This window comes from Dromiciops gliroides, chromosome 4, assembly GCF_019393635.1.
Source record: "Dromiciops gliroides isolate mDroGli1 chromosome 4, mDroGli1.pri, whole genome shotgun sequence".
NCBI lineage: Eukaryota > Metazoa > Chordata > Mammalia > Microbiotheria > Microbiotheriidae > Dromiciops > Dromiciops gliroides.
In genome coordinates, this window is record NC_057864.1 from 43,774,552 (window position 1) to 43,797,862 (window position 23,311).

Here is a 23,311-nt window from a genome sequence, read left to right on the forward strand (position 1 = left end):
TGTAAATGCTATTAGTATTTGGATTAATATTAGTGTTATTTTGTCAGCCTGGTGAAACCTACAGACACCTCAGAAAAACATTTTTGTGTGTATATGTAATGGGGGTCTAGTGCACGTTTGGAGTGCCTCTGATGGCTAGAGACCCTCTGGGGATCCTGCTTCCTGCTTCTGGGGAATTGGGATAACGTGGAGAGGCGATGAAATACATATGGGCATTCCCTAGCAAGTGAGTCTGTGATGCAGAGTAGACTCTCTGCCTGGCTGCCACCTTCTAAAAGATTTGTCATCTCCAGCCTCTTGTTCTTTGTCCTACTACTCCCAGTGGAGTTTGATGGTTCCTTCACTCATGGAGACCAGAAAAGTGAGAGGAGCTTGTGAGTTGCAAAGGTCCCACGCAATGTTCCAGAGTTTTTACAGCCAGCAACAGTATCAAAGCCCTGAGGTGCAAAGAGTGACCCTAGGGACCTCAGCCCAGCTATAACTCAGACAAGGACCAAAGTTGCCCTTAGACATGAACTGTGGGGGATGGATCCTATTTAGGAAGTGAGTTGTGTCAAGTTGACTCTCCTGAGATGCTTTAGGGGAGAATGTGTCCCAGAGCATCGGGAAAGATGTATGAACTTGGTTCTTTCTGTATCTTCGAATTCAGCATCCCTTTGTAAAAGCTATTCAATGTCACATGGTTAAAAAGAACTAGGTCATAGGGGCAGCTAGGTGGCGCAGTGGATAAAGCACCAGTCCTGGATTCAGGAGGATCTGAGTTCAAATCCAGCCCCAAAGACTTGATACTTACTAGCTGTGTGACCCTGGGCAAGTTAGTTAACCCTTATTACCCCACATAAAATAAAATAATTAAAAAAAAAAGAGCTGGTAGAGACAGCTAGGTGGCACAGTGGATAGAGCACCGGCCCTGGATTCAGGAAGACCTGAGTTCAAATCCAGCCTCAGACACTTGACACTTACTAGCTGTGTGACCCTGGGAAAGTCACTTAACCCCAATTGCCTCACACAAAAAAAGCTGGGTCAGTAGTTACTGACCCCTAACAAGAGGCAAAAGGGTTCAGGTTGGGAGGGGAAGGAAGAGGGAGAACACAGCTAGAAAGGGATTGAGCCAATGGCAGTAGAGAAGAGAAACACCAGCTTAGAGGCCCCTAGATACATGAGGGGCAGATGTAGCAGGCCTGGCTCAGAGAGACAGCCAGAATGACAGACAATGAAAAAGGAAACCAATTATATTAAAATATAGTTATTGAAATATTTTTTCAGAAAATAAGTTCCTGGACCCCAGGTTAAGGACCCCTGCCTGACAGCAATTTAGGCCTGTTTATAGTTTTTGGAAGCAAAGGAGGTCAGTTTTCCAGAAACACATGCTAGGGCCCTGGAAATGAATTAAGGGTGAGCAGCTTCAGGAACACTGTAGACTTTTCTCATTTACAAATATTAATCAGCTTTCTGTGTCAAAATTATTGACCAGGCACCAAGGGAAAAGGAAGCACAGTTTGTACCATGAGCTTTAAAGGTCATGAGCATTCTTAATTAACAGGCAGAGCCTCTAAGTTGCTAGGAGCCATAAATGGAGAAAGTTCATTAAATGAATACAGTGTGGTACGTGTCGTCTAACCCACAATGAAAAATGACTTATTTGGCAGCAGATGGGGTCACTTTAGGACACCTTTGTATTTTAGAAAGATTATTGAGTTTCTTGCAGCACCTGCATAGAGAAAAAAGTGGCATTATGCAGGAAAATGACCTGTTCTTAACGTTTACTAGCACAGTTTCAACCACGGTGCTTATTTATCCAAAAATTCATTTCCCATTCAATTTTTCAGTTGGCATTGGTCACTTGGAAATACATTCCATGTATAAGATAACTCCCCAAGAATTATAGTTGGATTTGCTGAAAATAAATTATAAAGTTTTTATACATGTCATACATTTTAGTAGTCTGATCTTGTTTTTCCTGAGTTTATGATTAATGAAATATCATGGCAAAAGCTGAGAACCCTGGTTATCATCTCGCTCAGCCTACTCTAGCTAAGAAATCAACTTTTCCCTCTGCTCCCAATTGAATTCTGAGAGTTGCACAATTGAACAAGAATAATATTTCACTTTTTCACCAAAAAAATCTTCTTCTTCTTCTTCCTCCTCTTCTTCTTCTTTTTCCTCCTCTTCTTCTTCTTGTTTTTCTTCCCTTCCTTCCTTCCTTCCTTCCTTCCTTCCTTCCTTCCTTCCTTCCTTCCTTCCTTCCTTCCTTCCTTCCTTCCTTCCTTCCTTCCTTCCCTCTCTCTCTTTCTTTCTTTTTTTCTTCTTGCCTCTCCATTTCCTTCTCCTCCTTCTTCTTTGTTTTTTTTTTTTGTGGGGCCATGGGGGTTAAGTGACTTTTCTAGGGTCACACAGCTAGTAAGTGTAAAGTGTCTGAGGCTGGATTTGAACTCAGGTCCTCCTGAATCCAGGGCCGGTGCTTTATCCACTGTACCACCTAGCTGCCCCCGCTCCTTCTTCTTAATGTCTCCATGTTTCCAGCCACTCAGGATTGCTATCATCCCTAACTCTTCCCTCTCACTCACTCACATACTCTATCACTTGCCAAATCTTCCCAATTCTATATCCGCATCTCTCATACATGCTGCCCACTCTCCATACCCCATAGCCACCTCCCTGGTCTGGGTCCTCACCTTCTCTGGCCTGGCCTACTGCAACAGTCTTCTAAGGGGCCTCTTTGAAACCTCGGACTCCAAGTTTATCTCCTTATCTGCTCTCCATGCTAACTTTCACAAGTGGGAACAAAGATCAGATGATGGTCTTATAGCCAGATAATGAGGTTCTCATAGACTACCCCAACCTCAAGGATCACCTTATGAATAATTTCAATTTTCAGAGATTAGGGCTCTATTCTTCTCTCAGAAGAAGTGGCATTTCCTGGCTAGTGTGCCTTTTGAGAGGAGAAGAGGCCTGTCTCTCTCCTGGTGTTGGAAGGAACATCAGTGGAGGACTAAAGCCAAGACATGGGGGAGCACGGGATCTGGACCTTGCTTTCTGCTATTATCCTGAATTATTTGGAGGGTACAGATCCAAGAGTAGAGTGGCTGCCCATCAAACAACCCCAAATGCCTTTCCTTTTGGGGGAGTCAAATTCCCAGGGTGGCACTGTAAGTTTGGGGAGCCAAACTTACCAGAGGTTCTCTTCTGAGGAGTTCAAACCACAGTGTATTAATATCAAGGGGGAAGATACTGGGTTGCTGGGGGAAAGTAGGAGTCGCTGGAGAGGTAGAAGAAATACATCAATTGTTTACACACTACTATGAGTCCTTTGTGTTTTTTTTTTCCTGAATTTGCTTATGGACTCCTTACATTCTCTACATTTTCTGTAGGGGTGCAAAAAAGACTCTCTTGTGCCCATTATATACCTTGGGAAAAGTAGGTGCATAGTGCGTAGGATCCTGGAACCAGAGTCAGAAAAACTTAAGTTCAAATGTAGATTCAGACATTTGCTAGCTGCGTAACCCTTGCTAAGTTATTTAACATCCATCTGCACCTATCCCGTAGAGTTGTTGTGACAATCAAATGAGATGATAGGTATAACTGCTTAACACAGGGCCTGGCACATGGTAAATATTAGCTATTATTATTGTTGTTGTTGTTACTTTTTTTTTTTTGGTGAGGAAATTGGGGTTAAGTGACTTGCCCAGGGTCACACAGCTAGTAAGTGTCAAGGGTCTGAGGTCAGATTTGAACTCAGGTCCTCCTGAATCCAGGGCCAGTGCTTTATCCACTGCACCACCTAGATGCCCCTGTTGTTACTTAAATGACTGTATGGAGGCTGAGGACCCTGTTACTTACATATATGGAGACCTATCGCTACAGAGCCAAGCTATATACACAATTTTTCAGGAGCAAACTCTGAATGGGGACATAATGAGAAATGCAAAGTGGTATTTTGGGGGTTGCCCCCAGGATTGGACCTGAGATGTGAAAATCCAGGATTTAAGGAACCGCACCACAGCCTATATCTAAAATCCAAAACAGAACATTCCAAATATAAAAGAGAGGCTGATACCAGCTATTCTGCAAGGTCAATCAGCCAGTAAGAATGTATTAAGGGACAACCACAGACCAAGCACTATGCTAGGCACCAGTGATACTGGTGCAAAGTATGAAAGATCCCTCCCCACCAAGCAGCTTACTTTCTCTGAATAAGGAAAGATTAATGGATGTAATATACAATAGAGAGTCACTGTAGGTTTTTGAGCAAAAGAATAACAATAAAAATCAGTGTTTAGGACACCCAATCAATCAATAAATATTTATTAAACACTTGCTGTGTGCCAAGCACTGAGGAGACCAAAAAAAAAAAAAGGCAAAAGATAGTACTTGCCCTCAAGGAGCTTAAAATTTAATGGGGTTAGGGCACAGCTGGGTGGTGCAGTGGATAAAGCACTGGCCCTGGATTCAGGAGGACCTGAGTTCAGATCCAGCCTCAGACACTTGACAATTACTAGCTGTGTGACCTTGGGCAAGTCACTTGACCTTCATTTCCCCCCCGAAAAAAAGCCACCCCGAAATTTAATGGGATTGGGGGAGCATGTTGCAAACAAATACATAAAAAGCTAGCTATATGCAGGATAAATAGAAAATGATGAAATGAGAGAAAACACTGGAATTAAGAATACATAAGTCCATTAAGAAGTGAACTACATGGAAAGATTTTTCTGACCCATTAAATGTAGCCACATTTAGGGTGATCTCCAGGAGTTTTTTGGATAGAATGTTCTTTTTAGAGGTGATCAATTATAGAGACAACATCTTGACATGCTGCTGCAAGACTCATGTAGCTGGTCATTTTTCGTATAGTTTCACACTGCTTTTCATTGGCTACATTATACATTTTTGTTTTTAATAAATTGGTGGAACCTGAAAAAATGATGGTGCTCACTCTTGCCCTGAGCGAGCTGCAGCTAATTGGTAACTAAGGGGATCAATCCGGTAATTCAGGCAGAAGCTGTGCCTCTCGCCTGAATTATCCAGACGACCAGGAGAGAAATGGCACTAAGTCTGGCCAGGGGGCTAAAGGCATTTCATTCTGTTTTGCTAATATTTTCCTTCTCTCAAGCCATGTACACAGAATTCAGGGATGCAGAACAAAAATCATGGGACTTTGGGCTTGATTCTCTATAAATACTGAGATCCCAGGGAACTGTTCCCTGGAAGATGTGAAATTTACACTGTCTATGTTTCTAATATACATTATTCATGTTTCAAATATTTATCAAAGGTGTCCTTCTTATCAAACCCAATGGCCTTTTCTCAGGCCTCATGCTTCCTTGATGTATCTGTACCTTTTTGTTGTGGTTTGATCATCTCTGTCATGTCTGACCCTTTGTGACTCCACTTAGGGTTTTCTTAGGAAAGATACTAGAGTGGTTTGCCATTTCCTTCACCAGCTCATTTTACAGATGAGGAAACTAAGGCAAACAGGGTTAAATGACTTTCCCAGGGTCACACAGCTAGTAAATGTCTGGGGCTGAATTTGAACTCAGGTCTTCATGATGCCAAGGGGCAGCTAGGAGGCACAGTGGATAGAATGCTGAGCCTGGAATCAGAAAGACTCACTCACCTTCCTGAGTTCAAATCTGGCCTCAAACACTTAGCTAGCTTTGTGCCCCTGGCAAGATTCCAAGCTCCTTGAGAACACAACCATGTCTCAAACATCCTTATGTTAATAACAATAGTAAGCATTTATATGGCACTTTAAAATATGCCAACCCCCATCTGGGGTTTTCTTGGCAAAGATACTGGAGTGGTTTAACCACTTCCTCCTCCAGCCCATTTTACAAAAGAGAAAACTGAGGCAGACAGATTAAAGGACTTGCCCAGAGTCATCCAGGTGGTATCTGGGACAGGATTTGAACTGAAGTTACCCTCCTTCCAAGTCCAGCACTCTGTCCACTATTTCACCACATAATTGATCATATGAAAAGCATGTTCTAGAAAGAGTTCTGGGACCTGGATTCAGGCAACGTGGGTTCAAGTTCCAGTTATGGTATTTCTGAGAGGTGTGGCCATGGGAAGATCACTTCTTCCTTTCAACTCTCAGTTCCCTCATCAGTAAAATGGAAGAAACAGTTTTTACAGGACTTACCTTACAGGGATGTCATAAGGAAGGAATTTTATAACCTATAAGGTTCTACATAAATGTAAGATATTATTAATAAACACCAACTGTAGTTAAAGGACACAACCCTCCTTTCTGTGAACAATGGAGAAACAATTTCTTGAGAAATGTAGTGCGATTGATTTGCATGTCTCTTGAAGACTGGCCAATTTTTTTCTTCATTAAATTTAAAAAATAAAACAAATACTGGTATGAATGCCTTAAAATGGGCATAAGTAAAGACAAAAATACATTTCTTTTAACTTTACATACATTAACTCATCTAATCCTGTGAAGTGTTACAGGCATCCCCATTGAGGTTCAGAGAGGTTAATGATTTGCCCAGGGTCCCACAGCAAAAAACTGTGACAGAAGGCATTTAAACCCAGGTCTTTCTAACCCCACCTCAGCACTTGATCCACTCCATCACCTAGCTGATAGTAATAACTATAAATTACTTATACTAACTATAACTTAATGATAGCTAACTTACAATTCTCTACTTCGTTGGGGTACTCTGAAGAAAGTGCTTTGTGAACTTTAAAGCACTTGTAAAAACTATATTATTTTTTTAAAGTTATCCCTTAGTTATTATTGGTTTATTTTTTAAAAATTTTTAAGTCCTTCCCTCTCCGCCCATCTTTCCCCCTTCCCCCACACCCACTCCCCTCGCTTCTCCATGTTTCTTTACCTGGGACTGCTACAACTGAAAGGACGAGTCTTGTCAACTTTTTGGAGAAAGTCCTCTCTGGGCAAACAAGTCCCAAACTGTCAGCCTTTGGCCGTTGCTAGGACGCACTGGTTGCTAAGAACATAAGGGCGTGTCGCACTGGTGCCTAAGGAAGGGACCACCACTCCCTGGCTACTCCCTGGTGAGTCCTTCAATAGGATTCTTCTGATTGGTTGCTATGATTCGGCCTAGGTTCAGACTACAGATGAGGACTACATTGCCCAACATGCAATGCGGGCCACCAGGCTGGTCCTTGTTAACTGCAAAGTAAGAGCCGTAAGTATAGGTGCCTTCCACCGTCTGCTTGGTCACAGGAGTGATGGACTGGCTCTTCAGGTCTGCAAAAGAGTCAAAGTCTTTCGGGTGTGGTGCTTCAAAGGAAAAAGAAGAATGAGAAAAGATAATAAATGGAAGGGTTAAGAAAATTATAATGGATAGGACTAATTTTTTTAAGGTCTACACAATAATAAAAAATATTTTATTGTTATTAAGTTCTAATCTTTTTTATGGAAGGACAAGTCTCTATCCTGCTATTATTCTTGTATATTTAATGTTCCCAGGTTTCCTTCAAATTTTAGCTAAATTCCCAGACTTTACCTGGTCCCCTTAATCTTCATTCTTTTCCTCTGCAGTTATCTTTAATTTATTCTGTGTATGTCGTTTGAACATATTTATTTGCATATAGAGTTCCCCACAGTCTGTGAGCTAACTCCCTGAGACCAGGGATTTTTTTTTCCTTTCTTTGCACCACCAGTGCTTACTTCGGTGCCTGGCACACATTAGGTCCCTAATAAACTTGGGCTTGTTCTTCAGACAATTCTGTAATGGACAAAATGACTGTTTTTTGAAGTAGAATAAAAGCACTGGGATGTAAGCTCACCGTTTGTAGCATTTGGGGGACAGATTTCAAAGAGAAAGAAGTTTGCGAATTTCTGTTTCTTACAAACACAAAGAAAATTCTTAACAGCTCCTGACAACTTGGTAGCAAATAGGACAACAGGGATGACACGTACCTCATCATTTCCCTAGTTTTAGTTTCTTCTAATAGGCCTCTATGCCCCTGTATCTTGAAAGCTTTTCGTTCTGTGAAGATAGGTATCAGCATTGTGATATTATTATCCTTGTAAAGATATTGTCATCGTCACTTTCCATTCAAGAGGCCTCATGTTGTAGTGGGTAGGAAAGACCATTTGTGGCAGCAGAAAGCTCTAGGTTCGTGTTCTGTCTCGGACACATAGTAACTGTATAACCCTGGACAACTCATTTAGCCTCTTACTGCCCTCCAGGCAACTTCCTAAGACCATAACTCAGAAACTGCTGATCCGCATGGCTAGGGGGAGTTTCCATATTGGACCTTCAACGAACAAGTGAAATCACCAGGCCCCACTGCAAATCCTACCCAATATTCCCACCACCCCCCCAAAAATCCCATTAAGCCATAAACCACTATTATTATTATTATTTTATTATTTTTTTTAGTGAGGCAATTGGGGTTAAGTGACTTGCCCAGGGTCTCACAGCTAGTAAGTGTTAGTGTCTGAGGCTGGATTTGAACTCAGGTCCTCCTGACTCCAGGGCCGGAGCTCTATCCACTGCGCCACCTAACTGCCCTAGACCACTATTATTTACAATGAGAAAAGGAGTTCTCTCTTGACACTTACAGACACTAGAGATAGGAACTTGAATGAAGAGAAGTGAGATACCGTCCTTTGGGAAGATTTCTTTCCCTGGAAGAATCTCTAATAAGATAAAGGTCAGTTAGACTAGAATAAAAAGATAAGGGAGGGGCAGCTAGGTGATGCAGTGGATAAAGCACCGACCCTGGATTCAAGAGGACCTGAGTTCAAATCCAGCCTCAGACACCTGACACTAGCTGTGTGGCTCTGGGCAAGTCACTTAACCCTCATTGCCCCACAAAAACAAAAACAAAAGAAAAGGGAGAAAAATGTTCCCACCTCCTGCTCTAAGCTTATGTCAGAGCTAGGAGAGTATAAGCATCTTGAAGACAAGAACTATTTTCCATAGTATGGCAGAAACCAGGTATAGACCAACATTCACACCATACACTAAAATAAGGTCAAAATGGGTACATGATTTACACATAAAGGGTGGTATCATGAGCAAATTTAGAGAGCATGGAATAGTTTATCTGTCAGATTTATGGAAAGGGGAAGAATTTAGGACCAAAGAAGATAGAGAGAGCAATACAAAATGTAAAATAGATCATTTTGATTATATAAAAATTGAAAAGTTTTTGCACAAACAAAACTAATGTAATCAAGATTATAAGGGAAGCAGAAAACTGGGAAAGAATTTTTGAAACAAGTATCTCTGATAAAGCCTCATTTCTCAAATATGTAGAGAACTGAGTCAAATTCATAAAAATATAAGTCATTCCCTAATTGATAAATGGTTAAAGGATCTGAACAAGCAGTTTTCAGACCAAGAAATCAAAGCTATCTATAATCATATGAAAAATGCTCCAGGTCACTATTAATCGGAGAAATGCAAATTAAAACAACTCTGAAGTATCATTACCTCACACCTATCAAAGTGACAAATATAACAAAAATTGGATATTGGAGGGGATGTGGGAAAACTGGGATGCTAATCCACTGTTGGTGGAGTTGTAAAAAGATCCAAAATTGGATATTGGAGGGGATGTGGGGAAACTGGGATGCTAATCCACTGTTGGTGGAGTTGTAAAAAGATCCAACCATTCTGGAGAGCAATTAGGAACCATGCCCAAAGGGCTACAGGACTGTGCATACCCTTTGATCCAGCAATACCACTTCTAGGTTTATATAACCAAAGACATCCCAAAAAAGAGTAAAAGACCTATTTGTACAAAAATATTTATAATAGTTCTTTTTGTGGTGGCTAAGAATTCTAAATCAAAGGAATGCCCTTCAATTGGGGAATGGCTAAACAAGCTGTGGTATATGATGGTGATGGAATATTATTGAGCTCTAAGAAATGACAAGCAGGATGATTTCAGAAAGGCCTGGAAAGGCTTGTATGAACTGATATATAGTGAAGTGAGCAGAACCAGGAGAACATTGTGCACAGTGACAGCAATATTGTTTGATGAAGACCTGCAAATGACTTAACTATTCTCAAGACAATCCCAAAGGACTAATGATGAAGCAGACTATCTGCCTCCAAAGAAAGAATTGATACTGACTGAACCAAGACTGAAGCATGCTATTTTTCACTTTCTTTCCTTTTTTTTATTCAAGTTTTCTTATACAAAATGACTAATATGGCAATGTCTTACATAATTGCACATAAAATTTGGAACTCAAAACTTTAAATAAAAGAATATTTACTGAGGAAAAAATAAAATTAAGTATGCCATTGAAAAAAAGACTTTTCTATTTAGTCCCTGTAATCCAAATTGCCTGGCATTTAATAAATACTTACTGGATTTGATCTGCCCACCCTCTGTGGGTTGTTGTTGTTACTGCTGGAGTTTTCTTGGCAAGGATACTGGAGTGTTGTTGTTCAGTCATTTCAGTCATGTCTGACTCTTCATGACACCGTTTGGGGTTTTCTTGGCAGAGATATTGGAATGGTTTTGCCATTTCCTTCTCCAGCTCATTTTTACTGATGAGGAAACTGAGGCAGACAGGGTTATGTGACTTGCCCAGGGTCACACAGCTAGTGTCTAAGGCCACATTTGAACTTGGATCTTCCTGACCCCACATATGGTGATCTATCCACTGTGCCACCTAGCTGTCCCTCGATGAGTGGGTCCTATCTAATCCCAGTTGGGAGAGTACTCTCATTTGAACCTGTCCTAAAACATGGAGTAGGTGCTTAATAAATGCTGGTTAGATGGTTTGATTTGGAGTGGGAGAGGAAAGAAGAAAAAGAGTCAAGAGGGGAGAGTAGCAAGAATTCTCTTTGTTTTTGTCAGTAACAAAACCCCCCCAAACTTCCTTCTCTTTGAGAGAAAACCTCTACAAGAAATCTCTCTTCCAAAAGACATCTCCCTCCAATTGAGGGAAGAAAGATAGGATTCTGCAGGGTCTCCCATTTAAATGTTCTGTGTAGCGCATTACTCTTAGCCTGTTTAAAAAAAATGTCCCCTTATCTCATGAAAATAATCCATTGTAAAAAGTACCTATTCATAGGCTCCCCACTTGAGGCACTGAGGAAGCAGATTAGATCTCTTCAAATAATAGATTCATTTTATGCTGTGATTATGAATACTTGTGGGAGTCCTTCACTGAAACTCATTTCTCTGGAGGCTGTTTTTTTTAATATATAATTTCAATCTCATGATTTGTAAATGGGAAGAATTTAATAAAGGAATGTAATCAGCTTCTGTAATTACAGCCTCTACTGTAATTTGTTACACCCAAGGGTAAGTGAAAATATTTCACTGGCTAGTGATTTGTAAATAAATAACATTTTGGAGGATTAATAACCTTATGTGAAGGCAAGATTATTACTTGGTATACAGAAAGATCATATAGGACTTTTCAGAAATTAAATAGGAAATTGTAATTTCCCAAAGAACTCTCAGTGTGCAGGATGTAGGAGAAACTTTTTTTCTATTTTCCATTGAAAGCCAGGTTATGTCAATCCATAACTGCACAAAATGAATCTATGAAAATTATTTGAAGAGATCTAATCTGCTTTCTCTGTGCCTCAAGTGTGGAGCCTGGGGACTTTATTATTAATAAAATTGAGATGTGTTTATATCAAAACACTCATAATTTTCTTTCAAAGATTACTTTCTATATGACGCTGACAGGTCAGTAATAAATAAATTCTCAAGTAGATTTGATTTTTGGACTAAAATTTACAGTCATCATCTCATCAAAAACATGGTCATCTCTCTCTTGTGACTATAAATGATTAGAAGAACTGTTGTTTCCTGGGATGCTTATTGACATCTTGCTTCTAATACAATAAATAATCATATATACTTCAATGTTGTTATAGTATTATTTTCTGCCTCTCATTTCTGAAATTATTTAAGCTTCATAGCTTGTGACAGTCAAGGTCAGGAGGACCAGAAAGGAAATGGAAAATTTGAGATTCAATTTAGCACATAGCCAGGGGAGAAATAGCCTAGAAAGTTGTATTGCTCCTGGAGGGCATGGAATATTTCACAACCGCTAATGCTTGCAGACCTGCAGCATCCTGAATCTTCCAGAGAAACTTCCAGAACAGTAGAGAGAAGTTTCTTTGGAAGATCCAGAAAATATTTGCTCCTTTGCCAGTTGTGGCAGATCTCTGAACCTCAGTTGCCTTATCTTTAAGATGGGAATAATAAAGTACCTATATAGGGGGCTGCTAGGGGGCGCAGTGGATAAAGCACCGGCCCTGGATTCAGGAGTTCCTGAGTTCAAATCTGGCCTCAGACACTTGACACTTACTGGCTGTGTGACCCTGGGCAAGTCACTTAACCCCCATTGCCCTGCAAAAAAAAAAAATAATAATGAAGTACCTATATACAATTAAAGCTCTAAAGCCAGGTGGGATTTCAGAGGCCATTTATCCAACCCCAAATTACAGGTAATGTTGGTTTTGATATTTTCGCCCTCTTGTTTTATGGATGAGGAAACTGAGTTCCAGGTAAGTGAGATGATGTGCCCAGGGGTACACAGTTTGACAATTAAAAATATGAGGGACATAGCTTCTGGGTAATTTAATAATTTTATTAATAAGGCCAAGAAGTTATTAATAAAAGGATGGTCAATGGCCATCTCAGAACAAAGACCAAAATGGTGGTGGACTCAGAGTTTACATACCCTTCTAACTGTAGGTAGTCCATTAAATAGCAATCAAATCTAATTGGTTAACAGCAATCAAATCTAATTGGTTGGCGTGATAGAAGGTGGGTTATATTAAAATGAAGTCTTAGGGGCAGCTAGGTGGTGCAGTGGAAGAAGCACTGGCCCTGGATGCAGGAGGATCTGAGTTCAAATACAGCCTAAAACACTTGACACTTACTAGCTGTGTGACCCTGGGCAAGTCACTTAACCCCCATTGCCCCGCAAAAAAAAAACAAAACAAATGAAGTCTTGGGATTCGGGACTTAGGTCACTCAAATCTTGGTCAAAAAGACATCAGAGAAAGAATGTAGATCCTGTGGAAGTAGAACACAATGATTAGATTAAATTCCCTGAAAGGTTGGATAGGCCAGACCAAGATGAAGAGATTCAATGCAATCTTATTGTGAAGGAGAACTAGACCTTGGATTTGGGGGGAAGAAAGGACTAAGAAAGGGAGAGCACTGAATCCTAGCCATGATATTGGTTACTAAAAATTATTTTGCACAACAGAGAACAATCTTCAAAGCTGGGATTTGAATTCAAGCCATCTGACTCTGGAATTGGTGGTCTTTCACTGTGCCACACGGTCTCTGCCTTAGGAGCTTATTCATGGGGTCATGGATTTAGAGCTGGGTGGCTATGGCTATCTAGTATAATCCAGTCTTTATGGATGAGAAGCTGAGGCCCACAGAAGTTATCAGACTTGCTCAAGGTTACCCAGGGAGGGGATAAGTAGCAGAGGCGGCTGTCAAACTGAGTACCTCTCATTCTAAACCCAGGGGTGCTTTCCTTCGAATCAAGCCACCCCCTCCTGTTGATAAGATAATATATGTAAATTGTTTTGCAAATCTCAAAGTTGTATTCAAAAGTCAGCTATTATTTTGTACTGAAACATTTCTTTAACAGTTGGGAATGATAATTAACTCTAAGGTATATATTAGGTGGGTTTTTTTACATTGCTTTTTGCTGGTAATGGCAAGAGGAACATTTGCTTGGGACCAATGGAAAATGTTACTTGAGAATCCTTTATATTGAAGTTGGTAAAAAGGATAATCATAGCTGACATTCATTCGTAGCTCACTTTAAGATTTACAGAGTATTGCACATATGTTATTTAATTTGATTCTTACACAAAACCTGCCAGCTAGATGGAGTTATTAACATTCCCATTTGATAGAGCCTCAGGAAAGTTAAATGACTTTCCCAGAGTCACACAGAGATAATAAGTGTCTGAATCAGGAACTGAATGAAGGTCTTTCTGATTCCAGGTCCAGTACTTTGCCCATTTCAACATACTGTCTCTCTAGTGGTAATAATACTAAATACAACTATTTCTCTTTTCCATTTAAAAAAACTTTGTTGTTCAGTCATACCTGACCCTTCATGACCCATTTTGGATTTTTCTTGGCAAAGATACTGGAGTGGTTTGCCATTTTCTTCTCCCGCTCATTTTATAGATGAGGAAACTGAGGCACACAGTGTTAGATGACTTGCCCAGAGTCATATGGTAGTGTCTGAGGCCAGATTTGAACCATTAAGGTGAGCCTGATTCCAGGACTTGCACTCTATCCACTGTACCATCTGGCTGCTAGCTTTTTTTTTTTAAGGTTACAGAAATATTAAGCATAGGTTATCTGATTAAAAGCAAATCCTTAATCTATTTTAATAAATCTATTCTATCTATCCTAAAACACATCTTTCTCTAGGGACAATCCCAGCAGCATATGAAGTCAGATGTCAGAAAGGCAGACTTGGACACTTATAATCTGGGTGAGAAACTGGAGGAGACCCAAATGGGTGTCCATTTAGGGGGACAAGTCACAATCTCAAGGAAATTAGAAATAGGAAAGTTGAGTCATTTCTACCTGCTTCCAATTCCGGATTTTCCTAGTTTTTCGAAGAAAGAAGCTGCCATATTCAGGTTTTCCCTTGGTCTATTCAACTTTTTTTTTTTTAAACTAGTGGTGTGATGACTTCCTGCCCTGGTGAATATCAGCAGCTCATACAATTGAGAGTCTTAGAGATTTGCCTGGAAAGGTTTACTGATTTGCTAAAGATCATGGGGTCATTATGGGAGGAGCAGCTGAAACAACAAATCATCATTTATGGTCTTTGGGAGAACTGCTAGGATCCATTGTTGTTACCCTGACAGAATTATTGCTCTAAGGCTTAGCTTGGGTCTCATCCCATGCCTTTCACCTCCTGCCTTCATCTCCTTACCTTGCCTTTCACTTCCTGCCCTTATCTTCTTGCCATGCTTTTAATCTTTTGATCTCACCTCATACACATACCATGTCATTCACCTCTTGGGCTCACCTCCTTTCAATTTTCCTTTCACTTCCTGGTCTCACTTTCTTATATTCTCAGCACCTAGCACAGTGCCTGGCACAGAATAGGTGCTTAATAAATGCTAATTGACTGATTACTTGACAGCTATATCAGAGACAGGACACATACCCAGTTCATCCTGGAACTGAGATATTCATGACTTTTGTTTTATTATTCAGATAATCTCTATTTTATCTAGAACCTTCAATCATTTTGGGGTCATATTTGGGTAAGTAAAGGGCCTGAATTTGTGATTTCATTGATATAACAATCCCCTAGGTGAGAATTCCTTCTACCGATGCAATCTGTCATCTATGCAAGTTGTGGTCTTGGAGAGTTGGCCAATACACTGAAGGACTAAGGGACTTGTCCAGCGTCACACAGCCAGTATGGGTGAGAGGCAAGACTGCAACTCAATTTTGAGGTTAGCTCTCTGAGCTTTGCTTTTCCTTTTATTGGTTAAGTTAAATGTATAAAAACACAATGTGGACATTACGAACTAAAAGACTAATTTCTGGAGTGACATTTTAGTGAATTTCAGATTGGGGTTGTCCAATGGCATTTGGTTGAAAGAATCAATCAAGCCCCAAACTGTATTTGACATTAGTGTTATGTTATTTTTTAATAGTAAACATCGTCAGCACAGGAACTCTACATGGAACCTAAGCTTTGGGTATATGCCTGTGTGATGTTCATTATCGTTAAAAATCAATTAAATACCTGTCTTAGATGCTGTTCCAAGTAAGGCATGAACCCTGCCCTCTGGGAACTTGTTATTTATGAGAGACATTAGAGGAATTGTGCAATTAACATTTACTTAAGCAAATTCTACAAGGCAGCACAGTGCAGCAGAGACAATGATGGATTTGGAATCAGATAACCTGGCATCAAATCCCAGCCCTGTTGCTTGCTCTGTATGACCTTGGGCAAGTCACCTGAGTAACCTCTCTGATCTTTGATTTTTTTTTCTGCTTGTAAAATGAAAGAATGGCAGCCATGGAGCAGCGGACTTTAATATAAGTCCTTGCTCTGCCACAAACCTTCAGTTTGACCCTGACAAATAGTCTTCAGTGCCTCCAGAAAGTTCTCTTAAAGGTACAACTTTCAGAGCAGGTGCCAACCTATTTTAGTAGGGGTTTCCTCATGGGGAGCTCCCTACATCAATTGAAAATGTCTAGTTTTTGCAGAGTGCTAAAGAATGTTTATGCTGAATGGAAATGCTTTCTTTCTGTCTCTCTCTCCTTCCCTCCTTCCTTCCTTCCTCCCTCCCTCCTTCCCTTTTTTCTTTCCTTCCTTCCCTTCCTTCCTCCCTCCCTTCCTTCTTTCCTTCCTTCCTTTATCTTTTTCTCTTCCTCCTTTCCTTCTTTCTCTCTCTCTTTCTTTCTTTCTCTTCCTTTCTTCCTTTCTCTTTTTCCCCTGATGTTTAAGTTAAGAATTTTTTTAAAAACCACAAGTTTTCTCCCTCTACCCTGCAAAATGAATGAATTACACTGGTGACTTCTAGCTCTAAACCTATGATCTTTTGTTATATTCACATTTGTAAGAAATGATTCATTTGGACCCCTACTCTATTCCAATCACTATTAGTCAGTTTGATATGGTTCCATAGAGATACTGATTATAAGTTCTGTATATTAGGCCCAGAACTGTGAACTGCAGGTTGTAAGTTCACTTGCTTAATCATAGGAAGCTAACTAGAGGTCTTCCACCCTGGGTTTCCCTTGTCATGGTGACCAAGCCCAGTGTGGTAGGGGTGAACCAATTATATGGAAAGTCCTCCAACTTATTTTTGTACCTCCAGACTGCTCCCTCTTGTCCAACTTGAGCAAGTAACCATCTCACTTAGTCAGTGGAGATGCCCCATGCTTTGCCCAACCCAAGACACCCCTGCTGACACAACATTTCTAGCTGATGCATCATTTTTTTTTTTTTTGCCTATGAAGCAAGACCTATCCACCAACAAGATTCTGTGCTTTGTATAGCCTCGTTAGAATGTTCGGGTATCAAATCTGGTATCAAACCTTATAAAGATAAGGCCCTGGAAGAAGCAGGCATCTCATCGTGAGGTCCACTTCATTAGAGGGGACCATGGGCCTTTTAATAAAGTGCCATTGCCTCAGAACTCTGCTTTAGTCTCTTTATTGTAGGTTGAATAATGTTAATCCTCACATTAATGGCACCCTAAGATGGGACTGTGATGTGTGAACCTCAACCTTTTTAGGCTGGTCCCTCCAAGGGACCCTAAAAAGGAAGTGTACTCCAGGTTGAATTTTCGTAGATGGCTCCCCCATGGACACTGGCTCTGGGGGGTTAGACTCCTCTTGCTGTCTATACCCAAATTCTCTGAGAATGAGGTAAGTAATCTTTTTAAGCTGAAGATTTATGAGTGTACCTTGATTTACCTTAAATTCGTTTTCTTTAAGAAATGTCCCCAATTGGGCTAAGAGGGACTCTTTGAATTTGTAATCTGTAAATATATAAGCTCTGGAGCACTCAAATTCAATTTTTAGAAAAATTTTATGGCCATAATTTTAACTTCTTATATACAGGCTACTGTTGGTTTTTTAAACTTTCTTTTCTTCTGTTTTTCTTATTTTCATTTTGTTAAGACCAGAGAGATTCAGCAGTGGAATTGCTAGTTCCTCATTTTCAGCCAGCTAGCCACCTAACTAATTTTAAAACTTCCTCTTTGCAGGATTAAAATAGATTTTTTTTGCCTTTAAATTCTTTTAACAAGGAATTATTAAATCATTCTTGTCATTAGTAGAGAAATCTCTTAAATTGGTTGAGGGGGAACTTTCGATGGCTCACAGTGGTCCCTGGAGGGGTAGGGTTTGGGGGAGTGATTCCCCAGTGCTCAATCAGCACCTTGATGGAACAATAAATAGTTCAGGCCAGACCTGATCGCCTCAGGAGAGAGATTCCGTGCCTCAACTGTAAACTGTCAAGGCATGTGACCATCCTGGGAGCAATCTTACCCTCTTCTGACCTGACAAGAAGGATTGTTTTAGTTTTACAGAGAGGAAAAGGTTATCCACCCTTATATTTGCTTAAGATTAAGTTATGGGGGCAACTAGGTGGTGCAGTGGATAGAGCACCGGCCCTGGAGTAAGGAGGTCCTGAGTTCAAATCTGACCTCAGACGCTTGACACTTACTACCTGTGTGACCTTGGGCAAGTCATTTAACCCTCACTGCCCAACCAAAAAACAAAAAATGAAAAATATTAAGTCGGTTATTGACAAGCAGAGATAAATTTTTAGGAAGTTTTTAAAGGAAATCGGTATAAATTTTGCTGAATATGACCAACCCTAGAGGTTTTTTAGAGAATTTGCCATAAGGGTGGAACTCAGACAGTCAAGGACCATCAGGGAGAATGTCTTTACCATCTTTGGTGGGGAATTTCTCAGATGAAGTAAGCCCAAAGGTGGTTACCTTAGGAATCTACTCCAATTCTCTCAGAAGTTCCTCTGAGGAGTGCCCCTTCTGGTTGGGGGTGCCCCGGAGAGATGGATTCAGGCAGAAGAGGATAAATGCATCCTATATGATCCCCACTGAGACAAAGGTTGTTGTTGTTTGTCTTTTGTTCTGGAAGAGGGACATGATATCGGTGAGAGAGGACTGTGCAAAGTCACCTCACTCCTCCAGAGCTATTTTGGGTCCAGTGGCAAGATAGATATACATCAGGACTACAGGAGATAGCCCCTGATGTTTAAGGCAACTTGGGCTAAGTGACTTGCCTAGGTCACACAGCTAGTGAATGTCTGAGGTCGGACTTGAACTCAGGTCCTCACAATTTCAGGGCCAGTGCTCTAGCCACTGTTGTCACTTAGCTGCTCCAAGACAAGGGTGGACTCCCTGTCCAGAGATGACTAAGGAAAGAGCTATTATTAAGCTAAATAAAGTTTGGTTTGAGAATACAAAAGGTTGGGGCAGCTAGGTGGCACAGTGGGTAAAGCACTGGCCCTAGATTCAGGAGGACCTGAGTTCAGATTTGACCTCAGACACTTGACACGTACTAGCTGTGTGACCCTGAGCAAGTCACTTAACCCTCATTGCCCTATTAAAAAAAAAAAAAAGAGAATACAAGACTTCGACTTTAAATCAATCCCTAGTCATTTAAAAGGCCCCTTTTGTGGAATAACTGGATCTTCTTGTTGTTTTCATTAAACTCTACAGAGTTTGGTAGTATCCTATAAGCTCATCAAAATACTTTATAAAGACATCCAAATTATAATTTAGAAATGAAAGAAATCTAACCATTCCTTTTTTCACAAATGTGGTTTCTAATCTATTTTTGTATCTTGGTTTTCAATTAATTTCTGTATCTGTCTTTCATCTCATCAATCTCCAACATGGCCGGTGTTGGAAACGAAGAAAAAAAGAGAGATTTGTCCTCTTTTAAGGCTTTTTTGAAAGTTTACTTTTTATAGCCTGTTTCTTTTAGTTGATCAGGCCAAAAGAAAAGGCATAGATAAAACACCTATCAGCTATGGGTTAGCACAAAACATGAACAGCACAGCAGACAAAACAGGCCCTTATTTTTCATCTGAACAAACCACCAAAAAGAAAGTTCAGGAGAGATTCAGTGAAATAGGAATTCATGGAAGTGTTAAAATAAAAAACCTTAGGAAATAGTATTGAAAAAATTAGATTAAAACTCTTGTGAGCTTTAATTTCACAATTCAGAATTGAAAAAGAAACACATTTACTAAGCCTGAAGAATTTTTAGTTAACCAATCTCTAAATCTGAAGTTTTGGGGTATCAATCTGTGAAATTGCTTTTAACTTTAGTGTAGGATAAAGGTATGCTTAAAAACTGCACTCAAAGTTGGGATAAGTTTATCATAGGAAGGAATCTGCATTATTAGAAGACAGAACAAGGAAATCTTAAAACATCTTTAGAAAAGAATAAAAGTGGGTAGAATTGGAGTTCGTTTACCTTTCTGTTGTTTACTGCTTTTAAACAACCAACCTGAGGACAACAAGCAAGTCCTGATTGGAACTCCCAACTGAAGGTAAATGCCAAAGTGCTCTCAAAAAAGGAAAACTTGTTTAGAAAAAAGAAGGCAACTGAGGGGGCAGCTAGGTGGCACAGTGGATAAAGCACCAGTCCTGGATTCAGGAGGACCTCAGTTCAAATCTGGCCTCAGACACTTGACACTTACTAGCTGTGTGACCCTGGGCAAGCCACTTAACCCTCATTGCCCGGCCAAAAAAAAAAAAAAAAAAAAGGCAACTGAAAGTAAGTGAAATTCAATGATACTACTGCAGTTTAAATCAATTGTTTAGATAAATTAGAAACACAGTTAAACTTGTGTTGAAATCAATTGGTTAGTGAAAAAAAGTTCAACTTGTATAAATAATGCTATAGTGAGTTAGGGAAATAATTATTGAAGATAGAATTAAAAATGAATATTTTTAAAAGATAGCTATATGATGCAGTGGATAGAGCACCGGCCCTGGATTCAGGAGGACCTGAGTTTAAATCCGGCCTCAGACCCTTGACACTACTAGCTGTGTGACCCTGGGCAAGTCACTTAACCCCAGTTGCCTCACCAAAAAAAAAAAAAAAAAAGGATAGCTATAGGAATAAATTAAGTGCATGCACACTTAGTAGAGGGGCCACCAGTTAGGGCCTCCTTAGGGATCTCTTTGTTTTATGAGCCTGGACCAAGTTATGACAGGATCTCTGGGAAGGCTCTCATAAAGGCTGAAGGGGATTGAACCCTGTGACTCTTCAGGACAGGGACCCCTATTTCCCAAACCCTAAAAATATAGGGAATAGTTTAGTTTACATAAAAAGGGGCAAGGGGAAAAGGCCGTGCGGTTGGCAATGGCACCTGTGACTGGAGGAGCAGGGCACTGGGTTTCCAGTTGCAGAGTGTGGACTAGCAGTAGAGCCCTGGGACCCTTTAATAGGACAGAAAGGTCCTTAGTAGCTCCCATGGTACCAAGGCTGATTACAGCCACACCAAAGTGGTTTTGAGCATCTCTCAGTGAGAGTGGCTTTGAAAGTAAAAGTGGCCAGTCTGAAAGCCCTGCAAAGCCATAAATGACCATAGTAATAAATGATCAAGGGTGCTCAGATTAGAAAAGATCAAATTAAATCGAGTATATAGCTTATAAAGGTATAAAATACTGAAATTTTGAGAGGGAAAAGCAGAACTTGCAAATTATTTTGGAAGAAATAAACATTTTATAGGATATAACAAGGAAATTTACAATATGAAACAAATTTTTATCAGTTGGAAGTTCTTAAGGGCATAAAACAAACCACAATGCTTTGGTGTGAGAATAGCAGAGAACCTTTTAGAGTAAATACTATCTGTTATATTCCTGTGCCAAGTTGGGCTTTGGTCAATGCCCTTGGGCATTGCCAAAATAGCTGGACAAATACCTTTCCAGCATAAAAGAGGTTAACTTTGAGGAAATAGATAATTTCTTCTCCAAAGTCATCCTGTTTACTGAAATCTGTGACACCCTACAACGAGGAACTTGTACTGAGTGAGTTGTTTTTGAGTCTATTTGCCTATCACTTACAAAAAAAAATGTGATTGTAACTAATTCTTATTGCCCAAGAGTCTTCAAAGAAATTGTTATGAACTGTGCATTTATAACCACAAAAGAACCAAAGAGGGGTCAGTTAAAGGAATTAAGCAAGTGGAAGAAAGAAAAGTAATGCTGCATAAGGAAATTAGAAAAGTTAAGAATGAGTTGAAAGTTGGATTCTGTTTGCACTTACATAGTGTAAATTCAGAATTGGAAAGTAAAGGGTTTTGGAGTTATTTCAGAGAGGGTCTTAATCCCACTGAATTAGAAAAGATTTAGGAATGGTTTTTTTTTGTTTTTTTTTTTTACAGGAGATGATGTGAATTTCAGTACTCTCTCTCTCTCTTTTTTTTTTTTCGGGGCAATGGGGGTTAAGTGACTTGCCCAGGGTCACACAGCTAGTAAGTGTCAAGTGTCTGAGGCTGGATTTGAACTCAGGTACTCCTGAATCCAGGGTCAGTGCTTTAACCACTGCACCATCTAGCTGCCCCCTAGGAATGTTTTTAAAGCAATGCCCTTTGACAGTTGCTACATTGTCTTCCTTCCCCAATCAATATAAAACTATAAAATAAGTCTCATAAAATGCATATTAGTTGATTGATAGTGAAAGGATTATCTCTTTACTCTGGTTTAAATAGTCATGCTAAAGGATTAGTCATTTGAGAATTTAAAAGAATTGATTTGAATCTTTGGCGATTCAAAGAAATAAAAAAGCAGCAATGGGAAGTTAGGAGTGTCACCATGAATTATTTTTTTAAAATAATCCAACTAAAAATAATGGCATCTTGTGCAAAATGAAGTTTAATTGAGGCAGCTAGGTGGCACAGTAGATAGAGCACCGGCCCTGGAGTCAGGAGTACCTGAGTTCAAATCCGGCCTCAGACACTTAACACTTACTAGCTGTGTGACCCTGGGCAAGTCACTTAACCCCAATTGCCTCACTAAAAAAAAAAAAAAAGGTTTAATTATTGCCACTAGTTATTATCAGTCAAAATCGTTTGGGTTGAAAATATTGTAATAGGATTAAGTTAAAGAATCTAATCAGTCCTTATATGTACAAAGGGGAAATTAAATATGTACACCTACTTCCTGGGCTTGTTGGGAGAAATATATAGTTGTGAAGTGCTTAACACAGTGCCTGGCTTGTATAAAGGATGAGCTCTGCCTCAGTCTCTTACTGTATGTTGGACAATTTTAATCGCCACGACATTAGAGGGAAGCAAAGTAAAAAGGTCTCGCGATCATGGATATGGAGATGTGAAGGACCACAGGGTCCTCACAACTGAAGTCTGAGCCAGTCATTTTATATCAATGGGGAAAATTGAAGCCCAGAGAACGAAGTAATCAGCCACATGTCGCACTAGGCAGCAAGTGGCTGAGCCTGTATTCATACCCTGCCCTTTGAGTTCCTTCCCTTCGTATCCTCCTACTATTTGATTCCAATTGAGTTCCTGAAGACCAGAAGTCTTATCACAAGTGAATGCAATCAGAAATCAACTCTATTCTGCTAAGCCATGTTATTCTTTGCCCTGAGCAGTGTGAAAGAGTGGAGAGAGCCAGTCGACAAACTTTATGAAGCACCTACTGTGTGCCAGGCACCAGGCTAAGGAAGGAACCAAGATACAAAGAAAGGTAAAACCCAGCCCTTGCCATCAAGGAGCTTACAGTCTAAATGGAAGAGACAACACATAAACAACTATGTACAGATCAGCTATCAACAGGACAAATTGGAGATAATCAACAGAGGGAAGAGACTGGCATTA

At 40.0% G+C, this 23,311-nt stretch overlaps 1 protein-coding gene across 1 annotated transcript in view; it reads right to left on the reverse strand.

The window, feature by feature from the left end:
- Positions 1–6,939, reverse strand: part of DNAI3 (dynein axonemal intermediate chain 3) — a 130,540-nt gene extending 123,601 nt beyond the window's left edge. Inside the window, exon 1 of the mRNA XM_044005324.1 lies at positions 6,843–6,939. The gene's annotated coding sequence lies outside the window, so the exon portion shown is untranslated. The remainder of the gene's footprint in view (positions 1–6,842) is intronic.
- Positions 6,940–23,311: the final 16,372 nt, after the last annotated feature.